Raw genomic sequence first — 9,082 nt, 5'->3', positions numbered from 1 at the left:
CATCCTTAATTTCCAAAATTGTTCCCATATTTGTTATATGGACATAAATGAATTATCAACATGTCACTGGAAGGGGGGAAGGGTCTAGAACATGACTTCTGATCTGAAGGCTTTTTTTTTTTATTAAATGAAATCCATAACATTGATGTTGAGTTAAAAAAAAGATGTACCAGACATAGTTCTGTTTATGAATGAACCTAGCTTCCACCTGAGGAGGTAAAATACATACATGAAAACAGCGAAGTAATCTGGGAAAACTGATAGTATGAAACATTTTACAAGGTAGATTTTATTCAAGAGCTAAATGAGTAAGTTTTATCCATTTCGGAAAGGAAAAAGTGTGGTTCAAGATTTTTTTTTGGTCTTTTTTAGGAAAGGTGAGCCAATGTTTGTGACAGATATAGTGAAAGAGACATTGAAAGGTGGGGAGAATTGTAGAAGTGTGTAGCGAGGTGAGAAAGCATAGAGAATTTCAGTCACCTGGTTGGTTGGATGTGCTGGCTGATTCATGAAAGCAGGAAGTGGAAATGAAGCTAGAAAGATAAAGAAGAGTGATTTTGGAGGGTCTTGAATGCTCAACAAATTCAAACTTTATTCTACGGTCAGAATGTAATCGAAAGCTTTTGAGTAGAAGAATATGTAAAAAAAAACAAAAAACAAACCTGTTTTGTTTTTTCTGAATAGAAGTTTGTGATGGTGGCATTATGCACAAATTTTTCTTCTAATTTTTGTACTATATTTTCTACAAGTGTATTTATGCCAACAGTGGAAGCAAATTAAGAAAATAATAAACATGTGAGAAAGCTATATTTTAGGCAAAACAGTGTGGTGATGGTATATGGGATAATTGCATATACTGATGCTGAAAAGGTAAAACCTAAATCCCAGTCAACTCTTTGGGTTAACCACAGACATGTCTGCATATTCCTGTTATTGCCTATAAGCCTTAAGACTTGTTTTATGTTATAAAAGGGTTAAGAAGAAGTAGTCATCAGAATAATATGATCACATAATTTTTTAAAAAATAGAAAAATCTGTCATACATGCAACCAACTGACTGTATTCCACTTATAATAAATTAGGTGTTCTAAACAGGTTTTCTACCAAAACTTATTGAAAGTAGCATTTTGTTGCTATGACAACTGAGAATAGCAACTGGAAACTAGAACATTAAAGGTGAGACAGAAAAGACAGACAAATAGTTCATATTTAGCTATATGGTATTCCTTTTGAGTTTTTATAAATCCAAGGAAGAATTTGAAATTTTTGAATGTTCAAAAATGAATAGTTTTTCTCCTTAAAATCATATAGATTTAGAATGTCCAGTTATATTTGCATCATATGTTGGTTATTAAATAAAATAAGTCAACTCTCCTTCATTTCTTCTGAATCTCAAAAACCTTCATCTATTTGAGCTATGATTGATTACTTTTGGTAGATTCTGAACGTTTCGACCCTTAGTTAGGACATATATCTATTTATTGATTGAAATTCTGATTTTCAAAGTGTGCTTTTTGAATCCTAAGGGTTCCACAAAGTATCTCTAGAGTTTCTTTGGAAAGAAATATCAGCATGGCCACTTGATTTGGGTGTTTTCTATTTCTTTTAGGTTTCACCTCAACACCACACTAAAAATGGCAATTGTGGAACTCAGGAAAGGAGCAGGTAGCTTCATAATTCAGAAAGTTTGCAGCAATTTGATAAAAATTACAAGATTTTTTTTAAAAGATTCATTTATTTGAGAGAGAGAGCACACGAGCAAGGGGAGGGGGAGAGGGAGAGAGCGAATCCTCAAGGAGACTCCACGCTGAGCACGGGGGCCACCAAGGGCTCAATCCCAGGACCCTGAGATCATGACCTGAGCTGAAATCAGGAGTTGGCTTCTTAACCAATGGAGCCACCCAGGCACTTATTTTGTAATTACTATTTGGAGGCTTTTGAAAAATCTTAATTGATATCAACATTTATTGAATTCCTACTACTAGGTCCTGGGATACTGTATCATGGTAACATGATATCTGTCCTAAAGGAAGTTAATGTGTGCACATAAAGAGACAAAAAGTACCTAACTAAATACTGGAGAAGTATAATATAATATATTGAAAAACAGGGCAAGAAAATATTTTTTTAGCTTCATAAAAAGCATAAAAGAAAAAAATTTTTTCTGGCTACTAAAAAATAAATTTCATATAGGAGGTGACAGTCAACCACGTGGAAAATATCAAGGTGTAGATGGGCACTGTTTTGGGCAAATTAAAACTTTGCCAGGCACGTCAGGACATGTGTTCACTGTATTCAGGGAAGATGTTACTGACAGGTGTATATAGCCTTGTGGAAGTAGAAAAACAAAATTTAGAATCCCTATCATTATTATCTAGGAAGGTACATCTGAATTTTGGACTTGTGCATGCCCTTTCATAAAAAATAAAGCTATAGTGAGGATGTGTCCACATTTCTGCCGAGTAGGAGGATACATTTAAACTAAGATTCTTGAATATAAGCGACATGGATTACCCTTGAAAATCTCCTGCCTGGCAAGTCTTTAGTATTAGTAAAGGCAAGGGAGGTTTGGAGGGTTGGAAGCCTTCTCTGCCACAGGAGTAAGCAAGTATGGAGGAGAGGAGGCTGTCCTTCTGTGCTGGATGAAGTTATCCAAGGTCCCTCCCCACCCACCACCCTCATTCATGTAAGCAGGAAAAGAAAGGGGAGAAATTCCAAAACCTGGCTTCAGGTGAAGGTAAAAAACTTATAATTCAGAGATACACTCATTCTTTCATTTATTTATTTGGTAAATATCAGGTACCTTCTGGTGGGGAATAAAACCAGCCCCAAACTCATGATCTAGTGGGAAAAGACAAACATTAAACAAGTAAACAACGATGCCCCCAGTTGTAACAATAAGTGTGATATGTGCTCACTAAATGTTTGTTGATTGAGTAACAGATGCAGTCATAAATATAAACTGGGAGCGGGATAAGCAGGGAGGATTTGGCTTATGTGGTCAGGGAAAGTCATTCTGCAGATCTAGGCAGAGGCAGAAGGACAGTGCTGTCTCTTCCATTCTGACCATCCACCCTGAACCACTAACTTGAGTTGGGGAAAACAACGTAGAGTCTGGTAGAAGATTCCAGGGTCCTAGTGGCCCTCAACAGGTTAGAATAAGCCATGTGGAGGAATATGTTTAGGGAGAGGTTGATGTCTATGGGGGGGGGAGATTGATTAAGGGATTAAGATATTGAGGGTCCCATTTTATTTCCAGGATTTTTTCCAAAGTCATTAGAATTACATGCTAAGGAGCCCCATTGGAGATGAACCCGAATTCACAATGATTCTCCCAGTCTTCTTTGAAGAAATTTCTTTTTGTAACTGTTGTATTTGACTTCATAAATATTTAAAAATCTAATCCAGTCTTCATTTTTCTGTTTCAGATTAAAGGACTCCTACCTGTTAGAGAAGATAGGAAGTACTTAGCTAATACATTCATGTTGATTTCTTATCTCTCTGATCTTGAAAGCTCTTGAAAATTAAGGCCGCCTTATGAATGTTCGTGCCCATTCTCTGGAGAGCAATTGTATTGCATCAATTTTTTATGGAGCATGGTTAATTTATTTATTGTTGGTATAAGGGATTTGACAATAGAAATGTACTTACTTTTATTATTTTTTCCCCTTTCTGTTCGGGTTTATTTTAAAGGAGTTTCTTTGGAATGCAGAATACGTAGCCTTTATTACAGGTAAACGCTAACTTTTATATATAAAAAAAATTAAGTCTAGAGAAGAAAGAGACGTCTAGTGGATGCTGATACCTATGAGTTATTTGACAGTATGTTCCTTGCTATTCCCCAAATTTCCATTTTGCTGTGCTGCATTACACATACATTTGGCAGGTAAAGCCATTTACCCTGAGAAACAGTGTATGAATAAATAGCAAAGTGACAGATGTACCTCCAGCAGGATATTTAAATAGATTTTTGTCCTAATACCTTTTATTCCCCCCAATTCCCTCTAACCTGATATGACATTCCACACACCCCAGTTTATTGCTCTTATGGTTGCTTTGAGACCATTGTTTTTTAGTCACTTGATATTTTTGGAGAAATGCTGAATATTTGTGAATATCACAAGGACATATTTTATATTTTCTAGGTCTTTAGTGATTCCTTTTCCTGACACCCTTTCCTTTTTAACAAAATAGAACACTTTTATAGAAAAAAATCTTGGTTCATCAAATATTCATTCATGGTTTTATGGACTCTTAGTTGGATTTTCTTTCACTCAACACCCAGTTTTATTTCGCTTTGTTTGAATTTTCCATTTATGTGGCATTTGCGATATGTTGATCTGTTACTCAGAGGACCAAAGCAGATTTTCCAGGACTCCTAGTTTCTGATTTATTTGGAAATCAAATAAGAGAGTGTACCCATTCATTATAAATGGACCATAGGTTTTTTTTTTAAGATTTTATTTATTTTTATTTTAGAGAGAGAGAGAGAGAGCATGCTAGTGGGGGAAGGGGCAGAGGGAGAGAGAGAGAGAATCTCAACAGACTCCCCGCGGAGCATGGGCTCCATCCCAGGACCCTGAGATGATGACCTGAGCTGAAAGCAAGAGTCCGGCGCTCAACCGACTGAGCCACCCAGACGTCCCTATACTCTTTTTTATAGAAAGAAAGAAAGAAAGGAAAGAAGGAAGGGAGGGAGGGAGGGGAAAGAAGGAAGAAAAGAGGGAGGGAAGAAAGGAAGGAGGGAAGAGGAAGACGAAAAAAAGGAAGGAAATTGTTAGTCTTTTTTTTAAGATTTTTATTTATTTGAGAGAGAGAATGAGAGAGAAAGCACATGAGAGGGGGGAGGGTCAGAGGGAGAAGCAGACTCCCCACTGAGCAGGGAGCCTGATGCGGGACTCGATCCCGGGGCTCCAGGATCATGACCTGAGCCGAAGGCAGTCGCTTAACCAACTGAGCCACCCAGGCGCCCCATAATATATTTTTTTAAAGATTTTATTTATTTGACTGAGAGAGCGAGAGAGCAAGAGAGCACAAGAAGAGGGAGTAGGCTCTCCCGCTGAGCTGGGAGCCCGACATGGGGATTGATCTTAGGTCCCTGAGATCATGACCTGGGCCAAAGGCAGACTCTTAAATGACTGAGCCACCCAGGCACCCCAAATTGTTAGTCTTTCTTAATTTTAAAGTGATAGAACTTTATATAAAGCTGAAAAGGACTTTAGAAATAATATAGCTTAGTGATTTCCAACTTCTTTGAGTATGAAGCCCTATTTTAACATGCATATTTTTCTAGGACCCCACATAATAACAACTGTTCTTCCAACAAATATTAATAAATATGTGGACAAAAGTTTTAGGAATTTAGTGACATTTAAAAATTCAATTTTTATCCATATACATTTGAAAGATTAGTGCATTTATGCAGATAATACTTATTTTGGCTGGAGATAATTTAGTCCACATGAAGATTAAGATTTGAAAAATTTGTGAAATAACAGTATTTCTGGAGCAGAATGCCATCCGGTCAGGAAGCATGAACTTCTCCAACTCATTCTTTTTACATTTTAAAAGTGAAAACTAAAAAAAAAAATATGAAGAAACTTGCCCAAAATTATATTAACTGAAAATTTTGATTTGGATTCTGCTAGCTAAGCAGTTTTTCCATATCACAATACTCAATGGGTAGTTTGTCAACGAAGTACCTAGATAATTCAGGCCTGACACTTGAAGTAAGGATGACCTTAGCTTATCCTTTTATGGGTTTAATTATCTCACTTTTGTATAGTTGTGTTAATGTATATTAAGGCCAGATTCAGTAATTTAGTCAAGATCAAGAAGTATTGGTTCATGCTAGATTGATAGCAGTGGTACCCAGTTGAATTGCTTTAAATTAATACAGAGGCATTAAAATGAAATTTTAACTTATGGAGTTGATATTTAGTTAGACATTCACATAAATTCATATGATTTTTCAAATCCGATCAGATATACTTCCAGTAATTGAATTTTACAGATATTTTTAACTCCTCACCTGCATGGTCAGAGCAGGTAACAGCCTCGGTGGTTCCTAAATTTAAGCTTTGAGTGATAGGAAAGCATGTTTTTGTAGCATTTACAATTCTTTATTAAATTTCTAACAGCATTATGAACATTGACACTTTCTTAGATAACCCTGTCAAGGCTAAAGACTTCTACTGGAATTATAAAGAAAAGTCGAACTGGCTCTTGACTGAGGTGGGTCATGCATTCTACAGCACAGATATGTTTTGAAAAGAAAAAATAAATCACGGGGGGAATTTGTCCAACTGCTCATTCTTGCATTTGAGCCAGTTACACGTGTGCACAGATGTCAAGGTGTCATTTCTGAAGAATAGGGAGGATAAGCTTTAGATTCAATGCTCTCTTCCTGGAAATGACAACTCACTGTTAATTTAGAAAAAATAAACTGTTTTTGCCTACTGCTAAAATGGTTATATTGTAAGAGTCTTATTATTTCACTTCCAAATATTTGTTTTATGACAGTCTGGCAATATTGTTGATAGTGTGCAAGAGAATTATTAACCATCATTAAATAAAGTGTAATAGAATGAATAAATTAGTTAATATTGGATTTCAATAATATTTCAAATATAATAATTTTAAACATTGTAACAAATCTCCTTTGTAGATCATTGCAATGGACTGAATGTTTGTGTCCCCCCTCAATTCATATGTTGAAATCCTAGCACCCAATGTGTGATGGTATTGGGAGGTGGGGTCTTTGGGAGGCAATTAAATCATGAGGGTGGAGCCCTCATAAATGGGACCGTGACCCCAGAGAGCTCTGTATTTCCCTTTTCATCATGTAAGTATCTAAACAGAAGTTGGCAGTTTGCAACCCAGAAGAGGGCCCTCCCTGGAATCCTCCCATGCTGGTACCCCGATCTCTGATTTCCAGCCTCAAGAACTGTTAAGAAATAAAGTGCTATTGTTGGTAAGTCACCTGGTCTATGATACTTTATTATAAGAGCCTGCACTAAGACAACCCTATTTGTCACTTTTTGCTCCAGAACTCACCCTGCTGTGCCTGAGGCTAAAGCCACTGTATAGAGCTGACCCAGTAAGAAGCCTATGAATGCACATCGGTGCCTGGAATTCAGACTGTCTGTCCTTGAGGCTTATTAATGGACATAAGAAACAGGTGCTTACGGGGGACTGCAGACATTTGCAAGGGAATAGAGACAGTGAAGGAGTAAGTTGTATATTTGGGACAGACAGATTCCATAGCACACTATTAAGGGGCCTGATGTCACTTTTCAAAACTTTGGATTCCAAATATTGTTGCTTAATTGATGTTTCAGAGCCTCTGGAGACTCAGTGGTTGAATCATGCCTGAGATTTCTTTGGGACCACTCTTACTGAGATTACCTTTCTATTTTGGGTAGAGAAGAGTTACATTTTAGGTTGTTGAGTCAGTGTTGAGCTTTTTAGCTTCATTAGTTTGAAGTTCTTGTTTGATTTTTTTTTTTTTTAATTGGGCAGAGAATCTTAACTTGCAACAGCCCTCTCTCCTGATTGCTGGTCATGTGGTCTTATCCCACCTTGTTTTCAGGAATCTGGAGGCCAAACTCTATACATGTGCAAACATTCCTCGTATAACCCTCAGTTCTCTTGGTTGCCCTTGAGGGAACTGTTATCTCCTGATTGATTTGAAAGCAGTTCTTAAATTTCTGGAACAGAAATATGTTTTCTATAAGAGAGTCACTTGTCTTTTATGATACCTTATACATACTCGCAGGGAAAAACAAAGTCATTTCTTAAAAAAATTAATGAGCTCCCCTTTGCCAATAGTGGCTTCGAGGACTGGCTGGCTTTTTAGGCATCTGAGCCATTTGGGATATTGGGGTGTACTAATAAGCAGGAAATTACACCCAGGGCTTAGATTGTAATCCACTGGTATTCCTTCCCGAAAAGGGAACTTTTCATGACAGCTATGGGCCCATGTATATCTGGGAAGAGGATGGCTCGGAAAGAGAAAGGAACTCCCATTAAGAATCCAGATTCTGCAGGCATTTGGAGCACTCAGTTAATCGGCCATTGAGGATCATCATCCTCAACCTGGACAAAGGCTAGAGAATTCCTACAAAAATATGTAATTCCTCATTCCTCTGTGCTAACCATGACACTGCATGCTGACTTCCACTATAACATTTATATGCGTAGTCAGTATTACATTTCTTTCTCCACACTGGACTGTGAAGCCCTGGAGCAACACTCTGACCACAGCCACACCCAGTGACACTTGGACATGGTTTTCAGGGCTGAGCTATATAGATACCTTCATTGCTTTGAGGATTTATATTTTCCACTCCCATTCAAAAACCCAGCAGTGACTGTTTCTTTAGGACACATAGCTAGTGGTGAATCTCACAGACTACAGACCCTCTATGAAATTAACTGCCCCTGGCCCTGCAATAAATTAGTAATTCAATGGTAATAGAAGAAAAAATAAAGTGGTAGACATCATTATAGTTATTGTGGAATTCTACTTCCCTAAGTAGGCTGGACTTCATAATCCTTCAGGTCTTTCTAAGTGCTCGAATTCTTATTCTGCAAGACTTGTTCTTCCTGTAGCAGGATTTACCTTCTTTTTTTTTTTCCAAGGAAACAGTCCAATAAATGTTCAGAGTATACTTGTGGCTTGTAAAAACCAAAGACAGGGAGGTGTTATAGGAAAATGTACCACTCATTAAAATCAAAGGATTTTATTTAACAACTCCTGGTGCATTGTAAGCATCACAATGGGAAAATACCAATTCTATTGAAACTCATTATAAGTATGTCCTATCAGGGACCAGATGAAACTCTTATGAACTTCTTTCCAATACTCCAGATTAAACTCTAACACCCTTGGAGGGACTGATATAATAAAAACCAAGTCAAGTTATGGAAAATTGTCTTTGTAGCTTTTGGGATGCTTTATTTCTAATACAAACTATAGATCACACATAGATGATTGCAAAGAAATATATACATTTACATCCAGGAAATTCCCAAGCATTCAGAATATTTGTGTTGATGGTTTTCTCCGGAGCTGCATTCT

Source organism: Eumetopias jubatus, unplaced genomic scaffold (genome assembly GCF_037043125.1).
Source record: "Eumetopias jubatus isolate StellerSeaLion01/CBP00866 unplaced genomic scaffold, mEumJub1_p1.0 scaffold_1, whole genome shotgun sequence".
Classification (NCBI taxonomy): domain Eukaryota; kingdom Metazoa; phylum Chordata; class Mammalia; order Carnivora; family Otariidae; genus Eumetopias; species Eumetopias jubatus.
The sequence above is the reverse complement of the archived record's forward strand: the minus strand, read 5'-3'. Positions refer to the sequence as shown.